Source organism: Cryptomeria japonica, chromosome 8, assembly GCF_030272615.1.
Source record: "Cryptomeria japonica chromosome 8, Sugi_1.0, whole genome shotgun sequence".
NCBI lineage: Eukaryota > Viridiplantae > Streptophyta > Pinopsida > Cupressales > Cupressaceae > Cryptomeria > Cryptomeria japonica.
The window spans coordinates 729,222,509-729,237,471 of NC_081412.1; positions in this window are offsets into that span (position 1 = coordinate 729,222,509).

Below are 14,963 nucleotides of genomic sequence, written 5' to 3' on the forward strand. Positions count from 1 at the left end.
TTGAATGAATCTGACATCTAATAGTTTCTTTCGTTTAGCTTTGACCATGAGTACCACATGGAGATTCATCTTCCACAGTTTTTGCTTAACTGGCTTAACTCCTATAGTAATGGACAAGTGATGCATGATTAAGTGTGGATCAATTCTTAGCATATTTGAGTATGACCAAGAAAAGTTGATTTTCTTTTCTATAAAAAACTTGATAAATGCTGATTTTCTTCCTTTGTCAAAGATTCTGCCAAGTGTATGTTTTTTGTTGCTTCTATAGTACCAATGTTGATTGATTGAGTGGGCTCAATCAATATGGGTGATTGTTCATGATAATGTTTTGGAAGAGTGTCAAGTATCCCATCTTTAGGTGCCTTAAAAAGGTTTTCACCCTCAGATGCATCCTTTATTTTTACTTTTATGTGATCTATAGCTTCCATTGACTGGTTTTCAGCCACAAATCCTTTATTTGGTTCATTTTTGTGACTGAGAGACTTGGCACCCCCTGGGTTGCAGATGTCATTACTTTGTTCACTAGTAGAGCCTATTTCTGGGTTAATGGTACATAGGTAGTGGATAATAGATTCATCATTCAAGAAAATTGGTATAGCATGTATTTCGGGTTCGTCCCAATCAATGAGGTCGGGAAAAACAAGGGGTAAGGAATCGTTTGGCCGATCAAGCTCTACTGCTATATGTGTCATGATGGAGGTGTTTTCGTGAGTGGACTGAATGTTGAAGAAGTTAAGGATTTTTTCGAGGTCTTTGATGGTATCATCCTCTATATAGACTTTTTCATACTGACATTGCTCATTTTCCATGACGTCATAGATATTTTATGGACCAAATTCAAGCGGTCTAGATTCTGTGCTATGTGCTTCTTGAGACATGGGTGTATGGTTGTCTTTTGCACAAATATCCTTAGTAGCATTAGAACAGTTTCCCCCTTCATATTCATTGGAATTAGTTTTAGAGGTAGTATCCCAAATTTTATCAGAGTTGTAAACTGGTATGTTGTAGGGTGAGAATAGGTCTTTGATGATTGATACAAGTTTTATGGTTTTCTTGGATTCTGTGTCTGATCCTGCTTCCACTCTTTGTATTTGCTCATATACTATTCCTTCTAGAGGAATAATGGTATTAGGAGATGATTCTTCTTTTTTAGATATTGGTTCTTGAATATGATCTACTTCTGTAGATGTTGCCTTATTGTGAATGATGGGCTTCCCCTGATGTGGCTTCTTTTCTTGATGTTCACGTTCCTTACGGATTGTCTCTGCTGATTCAAATAGTGCTTCTTGCCAGGATTCTTCCTTGTACTTTTTCTTTGCTTTCCACTGAGGTTTCGGATTTCTATGTGGTGTCCTTTTTGGTAGAAGAGTGAGTTCACAGCCCAATCCTATTTTGTCCCTACTGGGCTGTGAGGGAAGGTCTATTGGTTCAGTGATGCCTTCTTGATGCTTTCCAATAGGTCATTTACCATTATATTCCATTTGTTGCATGATTAAGTAGCCCTTTCCATATAGGTGTGTTGGTATAACAATTTCCAGAGCAGCTGCTCTACTATCTTCTTCATCATCTTTGTATAGCCAGCTAAGGATGTCCCTTTCCTCTAATTCATGTGCTAGAGTACCAAGTTGTATGAATGTACCATCAAACTTGGTGATGGGCTTAGTTACCTGATGGGTTGATATTGTAGGTAATCCATGAGATCTGGGTGATGTTGGTAAGTTGGCCAAACACATGGGTTCCAAAGAGTATTCCCCCATGTCATGCTCTTTGATCTGCATTTTCTATTTGAAATATCCAAGGAGTGATTCAGACTTTTCTTGTCAAAGATCGGATGTTGAGGAATTTTTTTTTTCCCTATTATGGGGAACCAAATTGTCCTGGGCTGCCCCCATTGCATTACAATTTTGAAATGGATTCTGATCAGCAGATATAGAGACCTCTTGTCTGTTATAAGGAAATTTGACACACTGGTGATATGTAGAAGGCACTGCTTGCATTTCATGTATCCAAGGTCAACCTAATAAAATATTGTATGTGAGGTCTATGTCTAAGACATGGCACATAGTATCTCTTTGTATGGGTCCAACTTGAATTGGTAACAACATTGTTCCTTTAGAGGATCTTTCCTCATCATCATATGCCTTTATAGTAATTTTTTTGCATGGATCAATAGACTCCTCTGAGAAGCCTAATGCACGAATAAGTTTTAAGGTACATATATTAAACCCAGCTCCTCCATCTATCAATACTCATTTTACTCAGTGTTTATAGATGATAACTTCAATATGGAGAGGAGTGTTATGTGGATGGCTTAATGAGACATTATCATGCTCAGAAAAGGTGAGATTATGAGGTCCTATCATATGAGCAACCATGGCTTGAAATTTGTCAGCATCCAAATCTTGAGGTACATTTGTTTCCAATAGCGCTTGTTCCAATATGTCTTTATGTTTCGGTGAAAGTTTTAGCAACTCTAGTATAGATATTTGAGCAGGATTTTTGTGCAATTGGCTGACTAAATCATATTGAATTTTGGGTATAGTGTTTGTTGTTGACATATGTCCCTTCAAGACATATTTTTGAGCTTTGGTTGTTACGTTGACAGATTCATGATTATGTTGGTCTCAGATTGTGATGACATTTACATGATTGTCTATAGCTAATATATGATTGATGGTGTTATTGTAAACATGATTGATACGAGCCCCACGAGTATTGTTTGAAGTTGAAGCTCCATCTTTGTTGTAGTTTGGAAGAGGATTCTTAAAGGCTGCATGGTCACTATTTGTCTTGAGACCATCTACTATTAAATCACCCCTATCAATCATGTCTTGAATAATGTTTTTCAATCTCATGCAATCATTTGTTTGATGACCTTTGTTACGATGAAAATCACAAAAGTGCAAGCCATTCCACCAAGGTGGTTTGATTTGTGGTTCATAGTTGTTGATTGATGGTAAAGAGATAATTTTGTTTGCTAGGAGTTCTCTGAATGCTAACTCCAATCATTGTCCCAAGGGTGTGTAGATGCATTTTTGAAAATTGTTAGTGTTACCTCGCGAATTGTTATTAGGCCCTCGATTTGTGTTATTGTTTTGAGCATTGTTGGTGTTATTAGTGTTGTTGGTATTGAGTTGACCTTGATTAGTATTCGGTGCATAAGTGTTAGTGTCAGGGTTAGAACCTTTGGGGTTCTTTGTAGCTTGATAATTTCCTGATAATGCAAGCACAAGTTGTTTAGATTTTGGATCATGTGGTTCATTGCCTCCTTCATTTCCATTGTTTTTGTTTCTAGTCCAAAATCTAGATTTGTCGAAGCTGTTATTGTTTTGGTTATTGTAATTTGATGAACCTATTCCTTCTTTGAAGAATTTGAGAATTCCTTTCTTGACACATGCTTCCTCTAATTGAATGCCATTTTCTATCAGTTTAGCAAAAGATAGTATGCATTGGAGCTTGAGCTTGTAACTCATCTCACTATTCAAGTTATTGATGAAAATTTTCATTTTCTCTTTTTCAGGAATATTGCGAAACCATATGGCACCAACGTTGAAGGAATACCATGAATGTTTCATTGTTTTTCTATTTGGTATTATAGACATCTAGCATGGTAATAGCATGTTGAATGTTATAGGAATACTGAGTTATAAATTTGTTGACTAGTTCATCAAATGACTTGACAGGTGGTGTGACTTTGGATAACCATTCCATTGTTTGTCCTCCCAAACTTCATGGGAATAACCTCATCAGATAGGTGTTGTCATGAGAAAATTCAAGGCTCATGGTGCAGAATTCTTGAACATGATCATAGGGATCACTTTTCCCATTGTACTTGTCAAATTTGGGAACATCTGAGTTCAAAGGAAAAGGAACCATGTTCAATCATCTATCAAACGGATAAGGACAAATTTCATTTAATGAGTACCGTACTATTGTCCCTTGTTGCATATCTTGTATTTGTCTTTGTAACATTTACATTTGTTGAGTAAGATCAACCAAAGGTGCATTATTTTGCTGAGGGAAGAATTCTCCCTTTGTATTGGTTCTTAGTTGAAAAGGTGTGTTGAATGGTATGTTTTGCTCCGGTATGTTTTGCTCGGGTATATTCAGTTCTGGGATATTTTGTTCCGGTGTGTTTTGTTTAGGGTCTCAAATTTCTTCCTCTCTTTGTCATTCTTGATATTCGTAATGTTGAGATCCTGTTCCAAAAATGTTTGTGTCTAAGTCTTTAGGAAGTTTAACTCCTTTACTTGTGAGCATGAGTAGATATTTTTCTTTGTCAGTCTCCATGAGTCATTCTATAAGCTTTTGAAAAGAAGTGTTTTCCTAACATTCTCGAAGGAGTTCATTAGTGATTTTAGGTTCCTCTAGATGTGGACCTTCAAAAGGGTTAGATAACCTTCAATTCATGCTTGATTCTAGTGTGGTTTCACTTTGTTTGTTTTTTTGATGGTGAGTTACCATAGGCATTTTTAGAAATATTCGGGGGTTGGTGGGGGTAACCTCGGGAAGTTATAAGTGATGCACTCATCGTGAAAAAATGCTGGATTGATCTTTCCTCCATGGTTTATGATTTGATTGAATGCGGATTTTTGACAATATGGCCGAGTCTTCAAAGGTTCCTTGTCAAATTCGTTGGATTTGTTCTGGATATAGAGTTGGGCGTGATGAAGAAATGTTTGATGAGATTTGAAGAGTTGACAATTGATGTATAAAAATTTATTTCTTTTGACAAATTTGGAAAAACTTGGTTGTTGTTTCTTTAATGTGGTGTTACAATAAATATTCTTTCTTCTTAGAATATGAGGATTAGTCATGCATAAGTGATTTAATGGTTTCCTTTTAAGTTGTTTTGGATTCAGTTTCTCTTGTTTTGAAAACTTGAGTTTTACTTTATCAAAGTGAAAGTTTAGATGCCCCCTCATGACAAAGTGTGCCAAATGATATGGATAAAGTTTCCCAATATGGAAATTTGATTTGACAACTTGAGGCTTTGAACAAGTTTTGTTTGGGATAAAATTTGTGAGAAAAGGACCTATTTGTCACTTGTGCTGATGTTTCCTAATTTTGATATGATAGATATGTTTATCGTGTAACCAGTTTTGGATTTTGGACAACTTTTGTTTGACTAGAAATTTGCTCTAGAAATATTTTTTAAAGCCCTATTTCTGATACTCTGTTTTGATGAAAAATGAAGCTGATGAAAGGAGGTTTTCAAAAATGTTTTCAAATTTTCAAAATTTTTCACTATTTTGCCCCCTGTTTTTCTGGTTTTGATCACGTGCTAAAGCAGAGATGGGATGCGCTATAGAAAGTTTTCAATGTGCTAAGGAAAAGACCACATGCGCTAGGCTGCCCCTGGCTACATGCTACCTGGTTTAGACTGTTTGTTTTTGTTTTCTATTTCACTCAAAAAGTCATGCGCTAGTATGGGCCTGCTAAGCGCTAACTGATCAACTCTATGCGCTAGTGTTTGACTCCCATGCGCTAATCTGATGCTTCAACGCACTAGGCTATTTTTTAGATGCGCTAACTATTTCTGACTATTTCTAAATTGTGATGGAGCGCTACTGTGAATACCTGAAGTGCTAAGTGTAAGACTTGACACGCTAGTTTATGGTTGATATGCACTAAACTGCCCTGTTTTGACTATTTTCTATGATTTTGGTATTTTTCCTTAAGTTTTCAATGCTGATGGATGATTTTCTGAAGTAACAAATGCAAAAACAACACAAAATATATAACCATTTTTGCCCAATCTAAACAGTAAGTGTATATTCTGCGAGGATGTGTTCAAATCCCCAATGTTTTAACAGGTTTGGTTACAATGAATACACTTCAAAAAGACTCTTTATTCAAGGGTCATAAGTAATACCATAGCCCACTAGTCTCGATACTCCATCAACTCAAACACCCATGTCACCCCTTAGAGGGCGCCCGTGTTTTTGCCTTTTGCCAGAAATTTAACTCAAAGTGAATTGCTTCACAATTGAGTAGTTATCTTGGGAGATATATGGTGAGCGATCTTGGGGGCGGATTCTTCCCCACCCTTGCACTATGATATTACAAATCTATGGTTACTGACTCAGCTCAAGGTTTCTATTTCTAAGGTTCGTAATCAAGCTTCTTGTTCAGCCGTCAGTGATGAATTCCCTTAGGAGGCTTCCCAACCTTTAGAACAAAGACTTTACGTATCTTAAGGATATTGGGGGAAGGCTAATGGTTGCATGCAACCATTGAAAAAGAATTTCGTCACTTTCCACTTTTGATTATAGTGGGTTGGAACACTTGGTGTCAAAGCCATTTCCCACTTAGGTCACTCCCTTCACACTGACCATGAATGGCTTTAAGAGTTTTTCAACCCCTCAGAAAGGTAGGCTTGCTAAAGGATGTAAATGCTTTAAATTACTGAAAGCATAAGAGTAGTCTGGGTCTTTTGATCACCCAGTTAAGGGGAGAGCATATACCTTCTACTTTTGAAACAAGGCAATCAAGTTGTTCTTTTTATCCTTTCAATTCAGTGATTTTCTAAAATCTATATGGAGATGTTGCTTCACAAAAACATGGTGTTTATTTTACCCTTTCAAGGCAATTATTTTCTACTCTATGGAAAGAAATTGTCAACAAAGTAAATTCGATCTTGGTCCACAAAAACAAAAGCGAGGTGCGGTCAACAAAATAAAGTGATCAAAAGGGGAAGATCTTCCCTCTTTTGGTTGCAACTGACTTTTGTGACTTAGTGTGATTCTTTACTTTGCCCAAATTAAAATGAATCCTTTTATGCACCAAAGGATGGTGAAATTCTTTTTAAGCCCTTTGTAAAATGAAAAATTTGTTTTGTTCTTTTTAAAGCCCAAATTTAGAAATTTTCTTCTAGAAAAGAAAGAAAATTGTTGTTGTGGTTCATTTTACAGCCCAAAGTAAGGTGAGTTCAATTTTATGCAATAAGAATTAAAATAACTGTAAACTTTAACTAACTTTAACTATGCTAGCAAAAATCTAAAACTATTTTTAATTCTACAAATAAGATCCAGCTCTACCTGCAAAAAAGAATGTCAGAGTCCTACAAAATTTCAATCAAATAGTTAGAAAAATATGGGTTTTGGTGGACTTCTACAAGTCTAAAATTTTTTAATTTCAGTTACAATTTTCTTTCTGTTTTCTTTCTATGATGCACTACAGAATAGATTGTAGGTGCTACAGGATGATTGTGATACACTAAACGATGACAGTGATGCGCTATGCTATTTTTAGGATGCGCTGGGATAGTTTTTGGTTGCGCTGCTTTGTTTTTCTCCCATGCTGAGACCTACAGGAAAATATTAGTGGGATTATGCACTATAGTAAAAACCACACGTGCTATGAAATGGACCCCACGCGCTAAATAGAAAGTGGGATGCGCTAGACTATTAATGGGATGCGCTAGAGAATGTTTCCCACATGTTGATTCATGTTTCCTGCATACCTGCAAAAGGGGTTAAATTCAAAAACCGATTTTATATATGGGGTTGGGCTCCACAGTGGGTGCTATAAATGTATGTGGGAAAAGCGGGTCAATAGAACTTAAAATGTAAAATAAATGAAGCCTAAGGAGCTTTGTTCACACACCCACAGGACTTCTTGGTGCATGTTATGGAGTCATGAAGGATGAATAAACTTCCCAAGGTTGGTTCCATGGTTCTCTATCTCACAAGGTCCCTCAAACCAATGTCTTTGCTCTCAGATCACTAAGCAAAGTGGTTTAGGGATGACAAATGCAAGAACGAGGGATGTTTTGATTGATTTTATTATGAAATGCATCATAAGCTATGCATGATCTTACAAATGCAATAAACTAGATTATAAAGTGACAATATTAGTAGCAAGCCTATCCTAACATGATATACTAGTCTATGGTTAAGCTAAATGATAAGGAAAATACTCTAAACATGCATATTTAGATTAACTCCTATTTAAAAGAGAGGCTAAATGATGAGCACAAATGATATATTAAAGCTTGAATGGATTTGAGTATAAGTATGATGCTAAAGACTTGGATCCCTAAATGGAGGAATGGAGAGCTCTATTTACAGCAAAAATAGGGCAATGGATGGCCAAGATTGAAATATTTAATCAAGGGTTGAGTTTGAAAGTTGGGAATCCATGTTTGCAATTCTCACCAATGAAATGGTGACAATTGTCAACACAAGGTTGGGTTGAGAAGAGAGGTAGGAAGTATTAAATGCTTGAGTAGACCTCATGGTTACCTTAAGAGGTAAGGGTTAAGGTTAGATTAGGGTTTATCCAATGGATAAAGCTTTTACCCAAAGGATAAACTCTTTTGCAAGGGATTAAGGAATAACCATGGTCAAAGAATTAAAGGCTTGATGAGACCCTTGGGTTACATGGAGGTTGAGTTTAGAGAAAGTCTCTAATTATGCAAGAGGGTTGAGTTAACCATTAATGGTCTGGAAGAGAAAGTTGTTGGAGACTTGAAGCCTTTAATGGTTATCAAAGACTTTAAGGGTTTGAGAAGTGACTTCCCCTTGCTTAGGGATGTGACAATATTTAGAAGATGGGTTAGGCTAATTTAGAAGTGATTAGAAGAATCTAGAAGAGGGTTAGGAATAGGGCTTAGGAGGCAAGTGGGAGATGTAGGATTTTTGCAAGTGGATGGAGAAATAATAGGATTTAATTGAAATAAAGTTAAATTAATTCAATTTGGTTGCAAGTGGAGGTTTTTAAATAAATTAGATTTATTTAATTGGGATTCCCTATTTAATTAAATGTAAATTTAATTAAAAGGTTTAGAAGAATAGATTTAATTAAATAAAATGATTTATTCAATTAAATGACCTAAAAGGGGTTAATTCAATTTAATTAAATAAATTGAGTAATTTACTTAATTAAATAGAGGAATGTGGACAATTTAATTAAATTAAATTTAATTAAATAGAGAAATGAACATAAAATATTCATTTAGGAATATAGTCATTTTTATACATCAACAGATACCACCATCCAATTATTAGACCTATAAGACAATAAGGAGCTTCATTTCATTGATTAGAGACATTTCTAATTCCTTTTTCATCTCATCAAAAAAGTTCATACACATATTATCATTGCCACAAAAAATGATGTCATCTACAAACACTTTTGCTATCAGCATCTTATCTCCATCAATTTTCAGATAAATGTTGTTGTCCTGACTAGTATGTTGAATCTAATTTTGATCAAATATGAATGTAATCTATCATACCATGCTCTTGGTCCCTTCTTTAGACCATATAGTGCTTTATGTAATTTACATACCATGTCCTTATCATCAGTCAAGGAAAATCCATCCGATTGTTCAATGTAGACTTCTTCTTCTCGAATCCCATTCAGAATGGCTGATTTGACATCCATTTGGTAAAATTTGAATCCCTTATATGCAGAAAATGCTAGTAGAATTCTCACACCTTCTAATTTAGAAATCAGTGCAAAGGTTTCTCCATAATCCTCACCTTCTTCCTGTGCATACCCTTTGTAGACTAACCTTGCCTTGTTTCTTACAACTTTTCCTTCTTCATTCAACTTATTCCTAAAGACCCATTTTGTTATAATTATATTCTTATCCTCTGTTCTAGGAACAAGTGACCATGTTTGATTCTTCTTAATTTGATCTATTTCTTCATTCATTACATTAACCCAATCATCATCTTTTAGTGCTTCCTTTACTGCTTTGGGTTCTATTGTAGATATCAAGCAAGAGTTCTCTTTGATTTTCCTCCTTGTTTGCACACCAATATTCTTATCACCAATTATCTTCTCTTCTGAATGGTTCAATCTAACATATCTAGGTATTTCCTATGTTGATTTTGCATCTTCTGCATCAGGTTCTTCATTTTCTTCCTCACTATCATCGCTTACCAGTTGAGCACCTAATTTTGTGTTTGCCGATTCTTCATTGTTCTATGCTTTTGGTTCAATAATCACAAGTTTCTCATCATCTTTTCTAGGCTTAGATCTACTGGTACCTTCTGACTTTCCAAATAGACCATCTACCTTCACATTAGCACTTTCAATAATTTTCTTAGTTCTCTTATTGTAACATTTATATGCCTTACTCTTAGAAGAGTAATCAAGAAAAATTTCTTCATCAGATTTTGCATCAAATTTCTTAGTGTAGTTATCTCTCTTAATAAAATATTTACTCCCAAAAAAATTGAAATAACTTACACAAGAAGTTTTTCCATACCATAGCTCATAGGGTGTCTTATTATTACCTCATTTTACTAGTACCTAGTTTAAAGTGTATACAACAATACTGAACACTTCTCTCCAAAACATTTTAGATACATCACCCTGTAATAACATGGTTCTAGCAGTATCAATTATTGTCCTGTTCATCCTTTTTTCTATTCCATTATGTTGTGGTGTCCTCAGAGTAGACATCTATCTCTTGATACCCTATTCATCACAATACTTAACAAATTCATCAAATGTGAACTCACCTCCCCGATTTGATCTTAAATATTTCAAGTTCTCACTAGTCTCATTTTCAACCAGAGCTTTAAATGATTTAAATTTACTAAGTGCTTCTAATTTCTCATTCAAGAATGTCACCCACATCATTTTAGAATATTCATTGGTGAAAAACATGAAATACCTATCACCATAATAACTTTTTGATCTCATAGGGCCACAAAGATCAGTATGTACCAAGTCTAAAATTTTCTCAGAAGAATAATTCTTTCTCTTGAAAGAAATAGAGGTCATCTTACCAATTTGTAAATCTTTGCATATCACACTATCTGGTTTAACAAGTTGGGGCAATCCTCTTACAACACTTGACTTACTTATCTTAACCAAATTATCAAAATTTACATGACTGTTAGATGCAATGACAATCCCAAAGACACTGAGACGAGGGGGGGGGTGAATTAGTGTCTAACCAGTTAATGGAATATTTGAACTTATTTATGACTTTGCAACCCAAATTAATGTACTGGTAAACAAGTATTAAGTTGACTTATTTGTAATTGATTTAATTGTAGTTATCTTAGTGAGCCGACCTACACATTTGGTCTTAGGTTTTGTATAAATGTAAGATCTCATTTGTGAGATGAAGTGTGGAATTGTGGTATGGTCATGGTATGTGTGAATATTGAAGATCATATGAGTAGATCATAGAGCGAATCAAGAAGACATCATTTGAAGGTCCAAGGAATTTTTAGAGGTGTTTATCAGAGCTTAAACCAATACTGAATCCAACATTGCATATGCACTTTGAAGTAGTACATTATTCTAGGATTTAACCATCCTACTTTAGTTAGTGCGACTCCCATTATTGAGCAATGTGCTCTAGGCACTTGGGCTTTCTGCATGTGCAGACCCCATTTATATACACATACTATCTACAGTAGTATCATTTGATTGTGGGTAAGGTTTCCCACCATGGTTTTTCCCCTTACAGGGTTTCCACGTCAAAAATATTTGTGTTATGACTTATGTGTTGTGGATATTGTTTCTCTTTTTGTTTCATGCATTAAGTTTCATCGGTATTGATATACACTATTAATCTGTTTAACCGGCATTAAGATTGGTTTACTAGTATTAACTATTAAGTTAACTTAATTTATAATTGGGTTGAAATTCATTGACAACTGATTCACCCCCCTCTTAGTTGTCCTTCTAGTTCCTAACAATGACAACATCTTTTATGCCACAACCAACTATCTTCCATTCTTCCAACTAGACAAGTATTAAAATTACTATTCAAATGGAATACGCTACCTCTAGTTTTCTTCCCAATAGCAATCAGTTCACCATTACCTCCAAGAATTCTCTAGACTCCACTTTTAAACTCAAGCAAATAACCTTTATCATTGAGCTGACCAACACTTAAAAGATTATTCTTTAGAACATCAACCCAAAACACATCATCAACATTACTCTTCCCATTTAGAGAGATTGAACCTTTACCTTTCACCATGCAAGGAGATTTATTTCTAAATCTAACAACAACACCATCAAATTCATCAAGGGTTATGAACTTACTTTTGTCTCTGGTCATGTGATGTGAGCAACCACTATCTATAATCCATTTATCACTATTCTCCATATGAGGTACTAGTGCCTTTTCATCTAACAATTCCTCTTTCACAGCTACACACACAATTTACTCATTGTCATCTTCTGATTCATCATCAATCACACCTTCATCCACTGCAACATAACAATGTTTCTTGTCTTTTCCTTTGAATTTATTAAACTTCTCTTTCTTATCAATGTTAGGGAAATTAGCAACTATGTGTCCAATTTTACTACAAGAGAAACACTTCAAGGGTAATTTACCTTTATATTTTCCTGTTCCTCTAGGGAATATTTTAGCCAATAATGCCTCAAGTTCTATCAGATTCTCTTCTTCATCAACATCACCTCTTCTACTACCATGACTAGACCTGTAGTCATGATTATGACAAATATCTTTTCATTTCCTCACTGATGTACTAGTTAGAGAAGCCTTGAAAGCTGATTCAGACGGTTTATAAAAACTATTATCAAAACTATTTAGTTCAAATGCAATCAACTTTCCAATAGGAGAATCAAAAGTGACTTTATCCTTTGAAATAGATCTAAGTTCTTGGATTGCAGATACTCTTATAGCATAGTGAGGTTGAAGATTTCTAAGCATCTTACTTACTATTGTATCATCATCTATTTTACCTCCAACACTCTTTATGCCACCAACAACTCCTTTGATTCTCTGACCATACTGTGCAATATATTCTCCTTCAAGCATTCTCATGTCATCAAAATTTCCTCTCACACTTTGTACATGCTAATCTCCTCCATAGATTATATCTAACTTTCCTGAACCTCACCTACAGTTTCCAATCCTTGAACATCAATATATTTTGAATCAGATAAAGTACTTACAATAGCTTCTAAGGCTTTCATGTTCTCTTACTGCTCTTTGAGTTCATCCGATGTCAAGGGAGTAGTAGTAGGAGCAACATATTTTGGCTCAACTTTCTTCCAATATTGTGCACCAAGACCTTTGATGTAGATATTCATCCTATCTTTCCAGATCTTGTAGTTATCCTTGTTGAAGTTAGGACCCTCTTTCTTCATCATCTTGACTTCCTTAGAATCTTTTCCTCAAGTGGTTAGACTTTCTACACATAAAGGACCAAATTTATGATACCAATTGTTAATTCTATGAGGATCCGGTTAATACTGAGAGAGGGGTGAATTAGTATTAACACTAATTTGAAACTTTAAACCAAAATCAAACTAACAAGAAATTCAACTTCATTTACCACATATGTCAATTCTTTAAACAGTACTGATAACCTTTGATAAAGCTCTGATAAACTGCTATAACTGGAGTATTCAGAAATAATGAATAAACTAAAAATAATCAATAGCATCACATAAAAATTATTCCACACATAAACACCATATTTATGATGTGGAAACCCAAATAGGGAAAAAGCCATGTTGGGAGTTAGTACCCACAAGAATTTGTACTCTTTTGAAGTACACCCTATTAGGATCTTATAATACACCCCATTAGGAGAAAACCCTATTTGGAGTCACCCGGTTAAGGAATTTGGATGTGTGACCCAATTAGGATCTTAATGACCTATTAGAATTGACCTTGTGAGAGGAATTACCACTATGTTAGGTCCCGGAGACAACTGAGAGGGGGGGGAGTGAATCAGTTGTCTAATAAATTCAACCAAAATTAACTTAACCAAAACTTAATGCTTAATACTGGTAAACCAAACTTTATTGCCGATAGATAGTTTTATCAGTTAATTGCAGTACCGGTAAAGATTAATGTATGAAATAGAAAGACAAAAACATCCACAACACATAACACAAATATTTGTACGTGGAAACCCTGTAAGGGGAAAAACCATGGTGGGAAGCCTTACCCACAATCAAATGATACTACTGCAGATAGTATGTGTGTACAATATGGATTTTGCACATGCAAAAAGGCCAGCTGCCTAGAACTTATTGCTCAATCACAAAATGAGAGTCACATTGACTACAATTGGATGGTTAGATCCAATGATAATGTACTGCATAAAATAGCATCTTCATATGCTGGATTCAGTACCAGTTTAGTTTTGATTGCCTTCACAAAAACCTTCCTTCAACCTTTAAATGATGTCTACGTGTATAGCTCTGCTTATTTTTGTATATACCTTATTACAATTCCTTTTTCAATTGCATATCAATCTCACAAATGCGATCTTACATTTATACCATAACCTAAGACCAATATCCGATGCATGATGTCAGCTCAAATGCATTTACAATAATAATAAATCATATACATATCATGTCATGTTGATCTGGAATAGATATGCATGTCAGTGTGTATCCTGGACCTATTTGCCAATAACAGTAAATATGCAAACCCAAATAAGCAAATAACCAAATTGCCAAAACCAATTGATTGAATAATGTCTTCGACATAACCAAGTAGTCTCCAATTCATTCCAAGTGTCGGTGAACAATATAATCTACCAGTGAACCAAATACCCGTAACTGTGCATAAGTCTCTAACTTGCCGGTGAACATAACCAAAATCTCCAAGTGCTAATAAGTGTTGACAAGTGATGATAGGTGTTGACATCAATGACAAAAACATATCAACATATCCAAAATACCAACAATCTCCTCCTTTGGCATTAATGGCAACATAAGATGGAAAAATCATCAAAGTGCCAAAACAGAAATGCCAAAAACCAAAAACCAACAATTCTTCCAAAGAGATCATTAACCAGAAATGAAAATATAGATACAGAGAGTAATCAATCTCTCCAACAATCTCTCCCTAAATTAACAATCTCTCCCCCAAGGGATAATGTGTTTTTCCATATCAATCTCTCCCCCTTTGATATCAAATGCCAAAGCATTACAAAGACCAGATTAAATACAAAATACCAAGTCATTCAATCTACCAACTACTCCCCCTT